Source organism: Lygodium microphyllum, chromosome 2 (assembly GCF_053477565.2).
Source record: "Lygodium microphyllum isolate KBCC chromosome 2, Lygodium_microphyllum_v1.1.10, whole genome shotgun sequence".
Lineage (NCBI taxonomy): Eukaryota > Viridiplantae > Streptophyta > Polypodiopsida > Schizaeales > Lygodiaceae > Lygodium > Lygodium microphyllum.
In genome coordinates, this window is record NC_141136.1 from 139,204,820 (window position 1) to 139,223,130 (window position 18,311).

Here is an 18,311-nt window from a genome sequence, read left to right on the forward strand (position 1 = left end):
AGTAGAGCACTCTCTACATCAGCATACAAAAGCATAGCATTAGAATTGCTCATAGCAGTCTTGAAGGTATCCCAACTCTCTGGCAGAGTGCAAAGAAAGAATGTAGCTTTGAACTCATCATCAATATTGAACTTCAAAGCGGCAAGCTAGCTGAAAATGGAGTTAAAATCACTAAGGTGAGTAGACATTGCAATACCCTCTTTCATACGCAAATCCATGAGTTTCTTCAACTAGTAGACTTTGCTCGCATCACTCTTCTGGGCATATAATTCTTCCAGTCGCTTCCAAACATCATAAGCAGAATTCAACCCTTCAATGTTAAACAGCAAGGCATAAAAAATCGATAGCTCAATGGTCGAGCATGCAAGCTCATTCAATTCATCCCAGTCGTCCTACTCTACATCAGCTGGTTTTGTTCCCTTTACTTTAATCAGCTTTGCTTGCTTCTTCTGCAACAAGATATTATAGCACTGCTTTTGCCAAACTGCAAAGTTGTGTGCTCCTTCAAGCTTCTTGATATGCATAAGATGACTGTCATTGTTGCTAGCCATGATTCACAACCAAATAATTGTATGACAGCTAATGCCAAGCAATGAAAGCTCCAAAATCCACTCAGTAGTATGTTAGGAATATCCCCAAGTATGTACAACAAGAACATACATCAGTTCATTTCCCAAAATGCCTCAAAAGCATTCAATGACAGTAAACATACCAATTTTTGGACAAAAATAGAGTGCAATCCTGAAATTTCTAATAATACAGGTGGTTGTCTTGCAATTTAGGACTGCAGTCCAAAAATTCCTGACAATACAGGTGACTATATTGCAATTCAAGAGTGCAGTACGAAAATTCTTGATAATACACGTGGTCGTCCCGCAATTCAGGAGTGCAGTTTAGAAATTCCTGATAATACAGGTGGTTGTCTTGCAATTTTGGAAACTCTCCTGAATGTACAGCAGTAGACCTTAGGTAAAGTTGATCCAGAAAATGACCTTTAATCATTGCTCAAATGCGTTCCGAAATCAAATCTAAGCATGTAACATCAACCATAAGCATGAATACATGGTATAGAATGCCCAAGACCAAGTCTAGAAGTAAGACATAATGCATACGCATTCAAAATGTCATTCAGCCCTACTATTCCAGTAGCCAAATCTCTGTCAAAACTGAGTGAAATCTCAGTCAAATTCAGCCCAAATGCACTTCAATACATAGGCATATCATTCCTCAGTGTCTTGACATCACTTGAGCATATATACGCATCAACATGCATGTCCAAGAACCAATGTCATTAAAGGAAAGAGAGCTACATGTAAATCCCAGCTTGTGGATTGTGTATTCCAACCACAAGCAAATTTGCAAACTGAGCAAAATGATTGCCAATATTAGCTCCAAATGACCTCAAGACAATGCCACATGATGTTGCCTAAAACATCGAGTATCAAGATATATCCAAATAGCTATCATATGAGCATCAATCTCAATAGAGCAGGTGTTGCCGTATTTATTAGATATTTGAATACTGTGTATTTCAGACCTGAAGTTAAATGTATATTAGCCCAGAGTGTAATACTATCATGATACCAAATGAAGAGGAGCAATTGTTGTAGGTCTTGAGCATCTTGAAAATCAAATTTGCATACCCATGTTGATGGTGCCTTCATCCCTGAAGGGATTAGAATGCTGGTCCAAGTGTTGGAGATGATGGGGAGGGTCCCCCAATGGCCAACGATGGCTTCCAACAAGCTCGAATGAAGAGGAAAGCTTTAAGCTTCAAGAAAAAGCTTCAAACCTTGCTGCCTTGCTTGGACTCTTCATAGTGAACTCTACTTCAATTTCAAGCTCCTGCACCTGAAGAAATGCCAAGCTCCTGATTGCCTGAACCCTGCTCTGATACTAGTTTATTGAATTAGCTGTAATGGAGCTTCTGAGAGAGTAGTAGGTAGAGAGAGAGAGAGAGAGAGAGAGAGAGAGAGAGAGAGAGAGAGAGAGAGAGAGAGAGAGAGAGAGAGAGAGAAGAGATAGAGACACAGGATTTGGAGTACTGAAGAGAGTACCTCAATAATTATTTTAGATAGGTATATGTACTATGTACAGCCTGACCCTTGTGGGCAGATACGGACACTGCCCTTTATCCCAACAGTATATAGGCAATAATTAGTCTCACTTCTAGTGTACCCTTGAGACTATATAGATCTCCTTGACTTTCACAATAAACCCCTCAGAATACTACATATAAGTATCCTCATGCAAGTTCCCATGCAAGAAAGCAATCTTTACATCCATCTACACCAAATCTATATCCTCTCTGTAGCAACCAAAGAAAGAACCATATGAAGGGCGGTCATCTTGAATAAACTACTGGTGAGAAGATCACATCAAAGTCACTCCCCTTTCCTTTACTTAAATCCTTTGGCCATCAATATTGTCTTGTACCTAGGAAATGCATTAGATGGTGATATCATCAGCTTATAGACCCACTTACATGGCAATGCATGTTTGCCCTTAGACAAAGAAACAGATTCCTAGGTCGCATTATTCCCAAAGAATCCATCATTGACTACATAGCTCTCTGGTACTTATGATTGTCAACCCTAATCATAGCATCATCATCATAACAAGAAGCTTACCATAGTTTGTGACCATGACATAGTTTAGAGACAGAGTATATCTATCTAGTAGTCTAGAAACCCTCATAGACTCGTGTCAAAATAACTCAATTGTAGCCTTTGGATATTCCACCTATCTATCCTCTAAGACAGAAGGCATTCTACCATGTCATGGTACTTCAACCTCAGCAGTAGTAGGCTATCCAAGCATTGCATCATGTGGCAAAGGTCGTATAATCTACTCATGTGCTAGCTACCCATCCTCTTGAAGTACCATTTTGTCATATTCCGTGAAGATCACATGCATAAGTAGCCTAAGAAGATTGAGGAAGTCAGAAGGGTTGTTTTCAAGGAGGATATAGCTTTTAGACAGTCGTTTGTGCCCAATGGACAACAATGTATACCTACTCTAAATACTCTTGAAAATGTAGAAAATGGTGATGGAAATGATCAGCAAGGTATTGTGCATGATATAACATAGTTTTAGCTTGAAAACATGCACTTAGGGCAGCCTGAACTCTCAGGACAACATGTTGGAATTTCAGGACAGCAACATGTATATGCAAAACTACAGGCCCATGTTTCAGGATAGCAACCTGTAAATGCATATTTGCAGGCCTAGCAGCCAGCAAATGTTGAGCCTTCGCTCCATAATAGGTTGACTCGACCATCGAGACCACTTGAAAGGTTTGTTCTTGGTGTGCAGTATGCTATAGATTATGTCATGTTGACGGATTGCGGTGAGTCGTCATGCTTCAAGTAAGCAATGACTAGACCAAACAACAAGAAGTGGTTCAAGACCATGCTGTTAGAGATGGAATCTCTTGATAATAATGGTACTTGGGACTTGGTGCCACTGCCTAAAGGAAATAAAACTCTTCCATGAAAATGGTTTTACAAGATGAAGGCCACTTTTGGTTCTTCACCAAAGTACAAAGCACGATTAGTTGCAAAGGGGTGGTACAAGCAAGAACATGGAATTGACTTTGACAAGATCTTATCTCCCGTAGTCAAGATGACTACTCTAAGAATCATTTTGGGCTTGGTTGTTGCAGGTGAAGATATGGAGCTCATACAGATGGATGTAAAGACTGCATTCTTACATGGTGATCTGCATGAGGACATATATATGCAGCAGCGTGAGGGTTTTGCTACTAAGGGCAAGGTCTGTAAACTAAAACGGAGTTTGTAAGGGCTGAAACTAGCACCATGAGAATGGTATCATAAGTTTGATACTTTCATGCAGTCTCTTGGCTTTCAAAGAAGTCAAGTTGATCACTGCTTGTACAACAAGAAGGCAGTAGATGGCAGCATCTGACTATCTTGGTTCTATATATTGATGACATGCTGATTGCTGGCAGGGATACTCATGCCTTGGATTCATTGAAGCAAAGTCTTCATGGCAGCTTTGACATGAAGGATCTTGGTGATGCCAATCACATTATTGGGATGCGGATACTCAAAGATAGATCGAAGGGGTTACTTTATCTATCTCAGCAGGAGTATGTATCCAAGATTTTGTAGCGTTTCAATATAGAGGGGGGAAAGCAATCGGAGTCCCATTGTCTCGATATGTGAAACTCAGTGCAGAGGTCAACCCTACATTTGATGATGAAAAGGCTGAAATGGCCAAGATTCCGTATTCTTCAGTCGTTGGTAGTTTGATGTATGCTACGGTTGCTACACATCCAGACATTGCCTTTGTAGTGGGAGTGGTTAGTAGGTACATGGAAAACCCTAGCAAGAAGCATTGGGAAGCAGTGAAAGGTATTATGAGATATGTCAAGGGCCCAAAGGATTTGTGCATCTACTTTGGTAAGCAGAAGGCATTTGTCGTTGGCTTTACGAATGTAGACTATGCTGGACATGTGAACTCCAAGAAGTCCACTTCAAGTTATGTGTTTACCTTCATAGGAGGATCTGTTTCTTGGATATCCATGCTGCAGAAGTGTGTTGCACTGTCAACTACATGGAGGCGGAGTATGTGGCTGCCTACTGAGGCATGCAAAGAGGCCTTATGGTTCTCATGTTTGGTTGCTGAACTTGGGATTACTAAGGTTCCTGTCCTCCACTGTGATAGTTAGAGTGCTATCATGTTAGCACGGAACCCTAACTTTCATGCAAAGACAAAACACATACAGGGGAAGTATCGTTTCATCAAAGAGGTACTTGATAGGAAGAGCATTGAGCTGGTCAAGGTGCACAGTGATGATAACCCTACAAACCTTCTCACGAAGGGTCTTTCAGCAAAGAGGTTTGCCCATTACTAGCAAATGATGGGTATTGGATAGGTATAGTCTCTTCAGCTTTGTATATACTTAGACTTGGCTAATTCGTTTCCTCTACCTTCAGGCACATTGCCTTTAGGGGGGAGGTTGTTTGGATAAAGGGCAGTGCCTGTGTCCGCCCGTATGGGCCAGGTTGTACATAGTACATATACCTATCTAAAATCATTATTGAGGTACTCTCTTCAGTTCCACAAATCGTGTGTCTCTATCTCTTCTATCTCTCTCTCAACCTGCATCTCTACATAGAAGCTCCATTGTAGCTAACTCAACATATACTAGAAAGGCTATGGATGGTATCATAAATTTGAAGCTTTTATGTGGTCTCAAACATCTTCTTGTGTTGCAAAAACTAGTTCTCTTCAAACTTAGAATTGGATAAACATTTAAAAGTTTTTTTTCCTTAGTTATCACCAAAACCTTGCTTGGAAGTAGAAACAATAGGAGTTGATACATAAGTAAAGGCAAACATACTTAGCATAGAAGAAGTTGAAGGAGAGTAAAGAGCATAATTGTACAATAGAAGTGAGACTGATTACTACCTATATACTAGGAAGGCTAGGGATGATACCCTTACAATCTTGATTCTTTATGTGAATGACATGCTAATTAGTTGGAAGTTAGTCATGGATATGGATACTTTAAAGAAACGATTGTACAAAACCTTTGACATGAAGGACTAGGGGAATGTTGTTCACATGCCTGGTATGCACATTATGTGAATTGGAGACAAAAAGATACGTATTGGATCATTTCAATATGGAGAAGGGGGAGATTATTAGTGTCCCATTGCCTCCATACTTGCAACTTAGCCAAGAGGACAACCACAAGTCAAATGAGAAAAAGTCTAAAATTACAAAGGTTTCTTATGCATCCATAGTTGGTACGTTGATGTATGGCATGGTTGCTACATATTGAGATACTACTCATGTAGCGAGAGTAGTTATATAACAAACCCTAGCAATAAGCATGGGAAGGAAATAAAAAGTATCATGAGATACTTGGATGATATTAGGTCACCCCAAGTCAAATGAGAAAATGTCTAAAATGAGAAAGGTTCCTTATGCATCCATAGTTAGCACCTTGATGTATGGCATGGTTGCTACACATTGAAATACTACTCATGTAGTGGGAGTAGTTATATGATAAACCCTGGCAATAAGCATGGGAAGGAAATAAATAGGATCATGAGATACTTGGATGATATTAGGTCTATGTGCATATGCTTCGAAAGGAAGGATCCATCTATTCTACAATATGTAGATGATGATTTTGCAAGGAGTGTAGACTCTAGAAGGACTACTATAGGCTTTGTCTTCACTTTTACAAGTGTTACAATCTCTTGGATCTATCAATTGCAACCATCAATGGATTTATCTACCATTGAGACAATGTATGTTGTAGCCACAGAGTCTTGCAAGGAAGCTATATGGCTTACACATCTAATGGCAGACTTGGGTATTACAAAAGGTTCTTACATTGTACTGTGATAATTAGAGTGCCATTCAATTGGCATAGAATGTTGTTTTTCATGAAACAAAAAATCACATTAAGCTAAAGTATCACTTTATTAGGGAGATTCTTGAGGACAAGCATATTGAGCTTATCAAGATCCATATGGATAATAACCCTATAGATCTTCTCACAAAGTGTTTACCTTTTGAGTGCTTTGCACACTACAAAGCATTGATGCGCAATAGATAGTCTCTTCACTTTCTTTTCATACTCCCTTAAAATCACATTAGCCTTGATAGGATAAAGGCCAATCTCCTATATCTATGGTACGTTTTTCCCACTTCAAGAGGTTTTTTTTCCCATGGCTTTGTATATCTGTAGGGCATAGTCTTGTAAATATTTCTCTATTGATATCTCTCAATAGACTTTGACTTATGCTCTCTCAAGCTTCTTCTTCTTTTTCAAGTTATATACGTGAATTCTTGGAACCCTTTTCCAACAATTGGTATGAGATTAGGCTTTGACCTCTTGGGCAAAGTCGTTAATACGCTCCACTTGATTTTCTCAAAGGGAATGAGATTTGGCAAGTGTTTAAGGCATAAACACTACATGAAGACCCATCAGGGCTTGATGTCATTAGATTTTTTATTCACATCCATCTTGGGCTTCGTTTTGAGTGTAGTTGGTACTATTATGTTGTTTTGTTCTTTTGTGTAGAATTTTCAACAATAGTCAATTTTATGGCAATAAGAGTCCTTATAGTCTCCTATATATTGTGTTACATAGCACATGTTAGTGATATATATTATTTCCTCTACACATATAACTTTTGCATCAAATACACTCAATGGTCATGGCTAGGAACAATGATGTATTGTATATGTTGGTTATTAAGGACAAGATGGATGGAACCAACTATCCACTATGGTCTTATATGATGCATCATGTAATGATTGCAAAGGATATTTGGAACATTATACATTGATTTCAAAGACATTATGGTGATGTTTAAAATGTTGCAAGTGGAGCACAAGTAATAGAAACATGTGCTAACTATAATTTTCAATTCTACTCTAGTTAATACTAGAGGCCGCCATACCACCTACTCAGGAGTAACTTCGTCGGGATGCAAAGATGTAGAGTCTCTTTGATTGCATTGTTTGTTAAACGTACCATGATCCCGCATATTTACTCATATACGACAGTTAAGAATGGTTGGGATGCTCCTGTACACTTGTATCAAGGAAGAAATTAGGCATGTATTGCTTACTTGCATAAGCAATTAGAGAGTGAATATGTGGATTAAGGTGAATCCATGGATAGTTTTCTATTAAAGATAAAAAATCTTAAGGAGCTGTTGATTGTCGTAGATGAGATTTTTTTAAGATATCTCACTTGTGTAAATTGTTCTCAATGGTCTTCCTAATTAGAGTTTCGCATCTGCTCTTTGTTGGATGATGAAAATAAGTTCAAATGATTTATTATTTGATGACTTGGTTTTTTTTTTGCAAGAAGAACAATCTAAACAAAACAAGTCCATTATGCATGTTGTAAACTACACTTTTGTGGCTAGTCAGAAAGATAAAGGAAAAGCTTCATTTTCTGCTTGTAAGAAAAAATCTACAAATGTTGTTTAGACAAGGAAGGCTAATAAGGATGAGAAAAAAAGAAAGAGTCATGTGTTTTGCAGTCTTGTAAGCCAGTATGGCTATTGCAAATACCTCTTCTTCTAAGCCAGAATCTACAAATGTTATGCAAGATATAGTGGACATTTAATGAAAAAGGTAGTTATGACCCTTCTTTACATGATTCTTACATGTATGTTGTGGATTCAAATGTATGGTACTTTGACAATCGTAACACAAAGCATATTGCTTTTCTACATAGTGTATTGTCTGCCCCTAAGGGTAGGACTTTGATATGTGCCAATAACTCTTCTCATCTTATTAAAGGAGTTAAGAATATTGTGTTGACATCTATTAATAGTAGTTCGTGACTCTCCATAGCCAAGGAAAATACATTTCTTGGACTTAAGATCAAGCTTACTCCACTTGTCCATAGATATATGCATAAATACTTCAGAGTCAAAAATACACAAGTGATTATAACTAGATCTATTGCTAGAGCATAACTCCCTTGGTATGTTGCCATCCAATGGCTTGCTAGAAGACCTATTTGTTAAATGCATTCCTCTCTTTACAGCTTTAGCCCACAATCTATTAGTGAGACTAATGTTAAAGAGCATACTATGGACCCTTTTCTAAATGGTCATGCTTATCTTCTCAGCTATGCCGAGTAAGGTTCTAAGGAGTTGTCAACTCTCTCTTTGATACCACGTGATCCATTTGGGAGTGACAAATGTATATCCCCAATGCCAACAACGTTGCACACATAATTATTTCCAAGATGGATTTACCCTCTCTTTTTAGCATCATATATAGTAAACCACTGTCTATGCACAGTGATATGAAATGATGATTGAGAATCCAAATGGAGTTCTGAGACACGTCATTATATGTGGCAACTAAGATTGCAACACCCAAAAAGGATACATACAAAACAATAATATCTTCATTGTTGCATGTATTTAGCTCCTCTATCTTTAAACACCATATTAGAGAATTTGGGAATCTCCCAAGTCCCACGTTCAAATAAGGGGTAAAGATTTGGCCATGTGCCTAAATCTTAACCCATACTTCAAAGTGAGATTTGGAAAGACAACCTATATAGTAATTAGAGTAGACTCCACTTTCAAGTAAGGGGAAAAGATTTGATAATGTGGCAAAATAATAACTATATTGGGAATTCCCAAACTATATGAGAATTCTCAAATTCTCTAATATAGTGTTTTTACCTTATTTTTCTCTTCCTTTTTAAAATCATCTTCATTTACTTTTTTCTCATTTTCTTATTCTTCTACTTGTAGTAGTCCATTTTTATATTTCCATTCTTGTTACAAAAGAAGCATTCCACTTACTTCATGACTAATCTCTCTCACAAGAGTTTCCCCTAGCATTTGACCTTCCTCTCACCATAAGTGCACTAGAGCTCTTTGACCCTACATTATTCTTTCTATTTATCTCTTCCATGAGCAAGATACTCTCCACCCTAGCATCATAAGACCACTTGCAAATGCAGAATTACTAATGACAACCGTGAAAGTGTCCCAACTCTCAAGCGAGGTGATTAACAAGAACATGGCCTTCACTAAATCATGAAAGAAAATCTTTTAAGATGTCAATTGGCCCAAAATAGTGTTGAACTCATTGATGTAATTTGACATCAAAGCCTTGTTCTCCATGCAAAGATCAATGAGTTTTTTCAGCCAATAAACCTATGAGGCTACATTTTCTTTTTCATACAGATCATTGAGATTTTCTCGTACACCATATATACCTTTTATTTTTTTTACATTAAAATACATGGATTTTGAGAGTATTAGCATAATAGTGGAGCATGGCACTCATCCACTTCCTCTCATACATCTAGATCCATATCCCTACACTACATTTGATTAGCTTTACTTGCTTCTTCTAGACCAATACATTATAGATTTTCTTTTTTTAGTATGAAAAGTTTGTACTATCAAGTTTTTCAATAATTGAACAATGTATTTTTTAAAGTTGATATAAAGAAGCTACAATGAGAGCTACAAAGAGAATGGAGATTACATAGAGATTGAGAGAGAAAGAACATGTTATGTTTGTGGTGCCTCCAATAGCTCTCTTGTGAGGAACACCTTATTGTTTTCTCATCCAAAGAATAAGGAAGGAGTGTGTGCATATACAGCTAGGGTCAGTGAGTAAGATAGGGACTTGCCACATTGGCCTTTATCCCAAGAACCTTGGGTTTAAAGGCCAATGTGCCTTTGAGGGAGACAAAGGAGTAAGAGAATGAGTGAGATAAATTTATTTGAGTTACCCTCACCCAATGCCCAACAACTCTAAGCAATGTGCAAACTTTTTGGAGGGCAAACTCCTAGTGAGAAAGTGTGTAGGGTTATAATTAATATGAACTTTGACAAGCCCAACTCACTTGTCCCTAAGCACCTAATAAATAAAGTGATACCTCACTTCTATGCAATTGGTTTTCACATGAAACACAAGATTATTTGCGAATATGATGACATTCTATCATTATGCAACAATGGCATGTCTTTATCTAGGCCCAAGTCTCTACTAGACGAGTAAGCAATATGGCTCCTTTGCATGCCTCTATGGATGCAACATGCTTAACTTCATGAGTAAGCCATGTGGCTTCTTTGCATGCCTCTATGGCTACACTATACTTAGCTTCAATGGTAGATAATTCCAAGTATTTTTGGAAAAGATACATCCATGAGATTACACCACCATACAAGGTAAAAATATATCCTCTAATTGACTTTCTATTGTCAACATTCCTTACATAGTATTCATTTATGTACCCAAGTATACCACTACTACTTGTTCCAAAGTATATACACATATCTCTTGCACCACTCAAGTACCTCAAGATGCCTTTCATTGCCTTTTAATGCTCATTTCTAGGATTTAACATGTACATGCTCTCATTATTCCCACTACAAAAGAAATGTCCAAGCGAGTGGCAATCATAGCATACATGAGACTATTTGCATTGAAAGGTGAGAAGGATCGAAGCTTGCTTGGAAGTGAGCTATGGCAGAAAGCAAGAGTAAGAAGAGAGAGACACACAAATGGGACCTCCAACAGTCACAATGTGTGACCGGGCCTTCCTTTATTCAAACTGTCACTAAAAGAATAAAGAATAAAGTGGGGTGATGGGCGTCCGCCACCTGCAATGTGCAATGGTGGGTACTATAAGTGTAGTAATACACATGTGGGCAGAGGTGCCCTTATCCCCAACAACCTCCCACTTAAAGGTGAATCTGTCCCAGTGAGGAGTGAAAAGAAAAAGAAAAGACAGTACAATGTACACATGTATAATAGGATGAGGAAAAACATCATCTCCTCCAATGCCCATCAATCTCCTGAGGAAGGCAACGCGCTCAGTAGTGAGGATTTTCGTGAGCAGATTTGTAGGATTTTCATCACCGGAGATCTTGACAAGGTCAATAGACTTCTCCTCCACGACCCCAAGTATGAAATGATACCCCACCTCAATGTGTTTTGTCTTCGCATGGAAGACCCGATTCTTGGCTAACTGAATAGCACTCATAGAATCCGAATGCAACATAGGTATAGTATCAATCCCAAGGTCATGAACCAAATGGCCCAACCATATGGCCTCCTTGCAAGCCTCAGTGGCCACAACATACTCGGCCTCAGTGGGGTAGAGAGAGCCGTACACTTCAGAACCCTGGACATCCAAGAAACATCACCTCCTGCATAGGTAATGACATAGTCAGAAGTGGACTTCCTACTATTTCCATGTCCTGCATAATTGGAGTCTGTGTAGCCCACAACTCCTGTATCATGGCTGCCATAGCAAATACACATATTTGTTGTGCCCTTCAGGTATCTCATGATACCCTTTACGCTATTCCAATGCTTTTTGCCAGGTGTAGCCATATGGGGTGCCACAACGCCAACTGCAAAGGCAATATCTGGACAAGTGGCTATCATGGCATACATCAAGCTACCCACGGCAAATGCATAAGGGATCTTGACCATCTTGGACCTCTGCTCAACAATCTATGGACAATTGGCTTGTGAAACCTTCACATAAGAAGGTAATGGACAGCCAATAGGCTTTACGTCCTACATGCGGAAATGCTCAAGGACTTTATGAATATACTCCCTCTGTGAGAGGTAGAGTAGTCCCTGATGCATGTCGCACTTAATGCGCATACCGAGAATGTGAGAGGTCTGTCCCAAATCCTTCATCTCAAAGATCTTCTTCAGCTGAGATTTAAGAGCATCCAGCTCATCATGAGCTTTCCCTGCTATCAGCATATCATCCACATAAAGTACCAAAATAAGCATTGAGCCATCACAGGCTTTCTTCATGTAAAGTTGTAGCCCTGTGACTGCATAAAGGCATCAAACTTATGATACCACTCCCTAGATGCCTATTTCAACCCATAAAGACTTTTCTTCAACTTGCACACTAGGTGCTCCCTGTCAGGTTCTACAAAGCCCTTAGGCTGCTCCATGTATATCTCATCATGCAAATCCCCATGCAAGAATGCAGTCTTGACATCCATCTGGTACTAGTCCAAGTCAAGCTGAGCGACTAAGGCCAAAACTAAGCGTAGGGTGGTCATCTTGACCACAAGAGAAAAGACTTCATCAAAGTCAACTCCATGCTCCTATTTAAAACCCTTAGCGACAAGTCTTTCCTTATAAGCTGGCTTGGGGTTTTCAGGTGTACTTTTCAGCATGCACACCCATTTGCATGGCAAAGCCTTCTTGCCATGAGGCAGTGCAACCAAATCCCATGTCATATTCTTGTGCATGGAGTCTATCTCAGACTCCATAGCCCTCTCCCACGAGTGACTGTCACCCCTGCGCATAGCCTCATCATAGGTGAGAGGCTCTCTTGCATTTGTAACCAAGACATAATGCATTGAGGGCTCAAATCTATTAGGTGGATGTCTATCTCTAGTAGATTGTCTCAAGGCAGGCTTTGCAACTGGTCCAACACCCTAGCCATGTGTACCAGCTGCTACAGGCTATCCAACTGGCTGTGCAGGAGCACGTGGCTCCTCCTGGAATATAACCTTGCGTATCTCTACCACCTTCTCAGGCTGCCTATGCATCTTGTCTTCATGGAAGACTACATCATGGCTGAGGATGACTTTCCATGCTTGTGGATGCCAAAGGCGGTAACCCATCTCACCTGCATCCCCATAGCCAAGGAAAATGCATTTGACACTCTTAGTATCCAACTTCGTACGCTTGTCTTTGGGCACATGGAAGAATGACTCACATCCAAAGACACATAGATGGGTATAAGATAGAGGTTTCCTAGTCCATACCTCCTCTGCAACCCAGAAATCCAAACCACTAGAAGGTGAACTTTTTATTACATGCACAGTTGCACTGACTGCCTCAGCCCAAAAGTGTTGTGGTAAGCCTGCATGGCTAAGCATACTGCGTACACGTTCTTGGATGGTTCTATTCATCCACTCAACCAAACCATTCTAGGGAGGGGTATTGGGGCGGGTCAACTAATGCTTAATACCCTTCTCGTCACATAATTTCTCAAAAGCACGTGACACATATTCTCCCCCATTGTCAGTCCTAAGGCATTTCTTCCTATGCCCAGTCTAGTTCTCAACCAATGCAAGCCATCTTTGAAACGTAGCCAAGACTTTGAACTTAAGCTTAATGGGGTAAGCCCAGACTTTACACAAAAAATGGTCAATGAACGTCACAAAATACTTTGCATCACCCATAGACTGACAGGACATGGGTCCACAGACATCCGAATGTACCAATGCTAGGGGCTCACTCATGCGTGTCCTACCAAACTTCTTATGAGTATTCCTAGTCTGCATGCCATAAAGACAATGCTCACATGAATCAAAACATACATAGTCAAGGGGCGGTAAGTACTGCAAACTAGAAAGCATTTTCATTCCCTTCAAGGACATATGGCCCAAACCCGCATGCCAAAGAGATACATGTGGAATGGAACCCACTAACAAAACATGGTCAATAGAGGACCCATCAATACAAGAGAATAGAGGCTGCCAGCTTTGGCACCTCTAGCAAGCACAAGTCTGACACGGGTGATCTTCCAGGCAGAATTCCCAAATGAAACATGAAACCCAGCATCATCAAGTTGCCCTGCAAACATAAGACTGTGTGTAAGCGCAGGTACATGACGTACATCCTGTAACAGAAAAGTACTGCTAGTAGAGAACTGCTGCCATACATCCCCAATGCCAACAATAGCAAGTGACTTGTCATCACCCAAGCGAACTGAACCAGAGACAGTGTGGTAGGAGTGAAACCAGTCATGGCATGGTGTAACATGAAATGAGGCACCAGAATCCAAAAGCCAACACTACGCATACATAGAGTGAACATCAATCAAGGATGTGGCATCACAAGAATTAGCTATACTCCCCATTGGAGTCATGAGTCTGCATGGCATTTATCTCCTCAAATTTCACACTGGATTTCGCAAGCATAATGCTACGATCAGATGACTTTTCCTATACTTTGTCTTTCCCCTTCTATTTGCACTTCTCATTGCGCAACTCATGACACTATGGGCATATATGACCCTTCTTGCCGCAATGATGACATGTCACATTAGTATTTCTCCCACGGGATTTGCTACACGACTTACCACGCAACTTAGACCTAGAATTTTGCAAGTCTCTACCATGGCCATTCCCATGGTTTTTCTTGCCATTACCATCTGTGCCTCTAATAGTCAAAGCATGCGATACATGAGAGGCATCCAAGTTCTTACGGTTGATCTCTTCCTGTAGAAGAGCACTCTCTACAGCAGGCAAGTTCAAAATAGTAGCAAGAGCACATAAGGTAGTGCGGAATACATCCCATGACTCACTTAAAGTCCTAAGCAAAAACAATGGAGTAACCTCATCATTAAAGATAATACCTTGCGAAGTCAAGTTCTTGAGAATAGCATGGAACTGGCTCAAATGAGCAGACATTGTCATATTCTCCTTCATGCGCAGGTCCATAAGCTGCTTCAGCCAATACAACTGACTTGCTGGACTTATCTTGTCATAGAGGTTCTCAATTTTATCCCAAAGCTACCAAGCACTATGTGCTTCCTCAACCACATTGTAATGCACCTGTTTAGTGAGAAACAAGATGAGGGTGGACTTGCATAACTCATCAAGCTCATCCCATTAGTCATCAGTCATAGTTTTAGGTTGCTCCTCATGCATCCTTAGTGGCTTTATCTGTGATTTCTACACTAATACCTACAAACTTGTCTCTTCCAATATGCATAATTTGTACCATCAAGCTTAATTATGTTGAAGATAGCACTGTTAGTGAAAGAAGAACCCATAATGCAATCCAAAACAGTGCAGACAATTCAAAACTACTTGTTATTTTCTGCTGTAAACAGCCAAAAATACCACCAAAACTAAGGCAAAATGGCCACGAACTGATAGCTAATGATGTTGCCCACTAAGTACCATCAAAAGTACATAAAATCAGGATGATTCAGCATGAAAACTCCTCATCAATCCATACATAACTACTTGCTGTAATAAATTACAGCAAGGTACAATGAGAGCAAATTATAGGCAAAATCAATGCACCAAGTCAACCACGGACTGTCAAAGCATAACCAACATTAAGTGAGCATAAATCAACATATGACAATCATGCGGACATTGAGAAAACACCAAGCATGTTAAACGAATCTGTTAGTAAGCCGGCACACCCCCTATGTAATAGGCCAAAATGTACACAACACTGGCAAGACCATTGTGGGAGCTTTCGCTCAACCGCCAAGACCCTCGGACCGCTTATTGTTCAAGCGTTCCAAGCCGAGCACTAATAGCTACCTCTCACATAGCCGACGCACCATCCATATCTACGGGTGTAGTGAGCTTACCTCCATACCGATCGAGTTACCTCCTCTCCCGCGCACTCTGGTAGCTCCACAATCCAAGTGCAAGCTTCAAGCAAGCTCCATCCTCAAGCTCCATTGCCGCAAGCAAGATAAGAGAAGAGAAGAGAAGAGAATAAGAGAGGAGAAGATGGAGAGCTTCTCCTTCCCGGTCCCTCACCCTCACACACTCACTCCCTCACACTCTCACACTCCCTCTCTCAAGCACAAGCTCAAGTAAGCAAGAACAAGAAGAAGAAGAAGAAGAGGAGAGCTACTTTTGGCCACACACAAGAATGAGCTTCTCATTCACTTTTTAACTTTATATACAAAACCCTAAATCCCTTTTGGGTGGTCATCCCCTTATCCCCTTTTTTACATGGCTGGTCGTGGCCTAGGCCCTTTTTCCCATTGTCCTTCTATCTTCCTAGGTTCCTTTCCACCGCACGTCTACATTTACAAATTGCACGGGTGAGAGCCTAGCGCTCCTTGAATTAAACCATGATGCACTTGCGCTCTTTTACAAAAGTATTGACTTGCACTTTCCTTGCGCGCCTTTCTCCCTTATTTAGGACTTTTCTCCTTATGCGTCTTTATCTTCCATTTCACTTTGCCTTGGACTTTGTCTTCTGCTTTAGCTTTTCTGGATTTTCCACCTTCGTTCGTTTGAGGGTTAACATTATCCCTCTCCTAGACGAGTGCCAGTCCCATGGCACTCACCATCGTAGGTAGCAGGCTTTAGCGTGCACCGAAGACGTGGGTGGCAAGGACGTCTATGGTTGCCATGGAGAAGTGTTGGTAGTGGTGGGGAGGAAGGTCGTTGGGGGCCTAGGTGGTTGGTGGTAGGGCTATTGGAGTTGATGATATGGTTGTTCTGTGTGGGGATTGCACTGATGGAGTACAAGTGGCAGTTTATTGGAGATTCTGCACATGACGATTCTCGACGGGCTTGCGGGATGATATAAAGGATAGGAATTCAGAGCTGAGTGTCGATGAAGAGTGAATGACACTTTCGTTGGAGTCTTCAATACGTGCTAGTCTTCTCTACCATGCACAAGACACAATTTAATTAGTTTGGGAGACAGGTCAAACTCTAAGCGAACTCTAAGCAAGCTGAGAGTATTGTCCTGCACTTGAGGACCCAAACTGTGTATATATTTAGGTGCAGATATTATGTGAGTGCTTGTGTATACTTAGATATTACGTAGTTAGAAGACCGCGGGTTGTTTTCTCATAATGATGTGTGGATGAAGCAAAGTCGTCCATGTTGAGAATAAGTACACATGAAGGTGTATGCGACATCCTTTACATTGTGACTACGTGACGTAACATAATTGAACAAGGGATACTGCACTATCGGTAGCTGGTAGCTATTGGACATGTGTGATGAGGACAGTGTACTTTTCATGGCTATTCGTGCAGTGCTTACCACAATTGTGGTCAGGGTGACAGGTCTAACCATAGGCGAGACAAGCTCCCTAGGTATGTCCTGCCCTTGATGTGCCGTGAACTATTGTGGGTGATGCTAGGGGGCTAGGGGACTAGGGATAGAGCCAGCCGATCAAGGTCACTGGACGCACCTAATTTTAGGACCCCTAGGTGCTAAGCTGTGATTGTGGGTGCTTCTTATGTTTTCGTTCTTTTCTTTTCTTTTTTTCTTTTTCTTTTTATTTTTCTTATGCTTTACTCTTTCTTTCTTTCTTCTTCTTCTTTTTTTTTTTAAACTTGCCTGAGTACAGCCATTGCAACATGTTGAGGCTATTAGCCTTTCAAGGGTTGGGAAATGTCAAGCTTCGAAGGCTCGGGAAATGGATATTACAATGATGATTGTGCCCTAGCCTCGTTGTTAGAGAAGCAGTTGTTGAGATGGGGAGATACACTTGAGATACTACAAACCTCTTTGCGACACGTGATGTTGGTACAATTGAGGCAACAACCGTCGTGAGTGCACTATAAAGCTTGACCCAGGAAGAGAGCGTAGCCCATGACTATGCTTTGGTTTGTGCGATGTGGGCACTCGTAAGGGTGATTTTTCGCATTCGGCAGCGTGGCTTTGTCGTAGTTCTTTGTGAGGTTGGTGGTCTTGCGGTGACTTGGGCATTGAATATGTTTGCACGAGAACCTGTGTAATCCTACATCCACTTGTCACTTCATGAGAGTATATGTAAGTCACATGCATCAAGTACAACGAACAAATGCAATCATGTCAAGATATAACTTTTTCAAAATCCTATGATGCTGATTGCAATGCCTATTCCAGTGCTTGTTAAAGACGTGGCATATATTAACCATAGGTAAGGGAAGTGTGTACAAGTGGGGAGCCTATCCCTTTAATCATCAAAAGACAAAAAGTTATGGTAGGATGGCTTGTTAAGTTGCTTATATATCATAGGGGCTACTGGATTTGCATGAGGCGAGGTGAGTCCGGGTGGTCAGGCAACTGAGGCTCTACTGG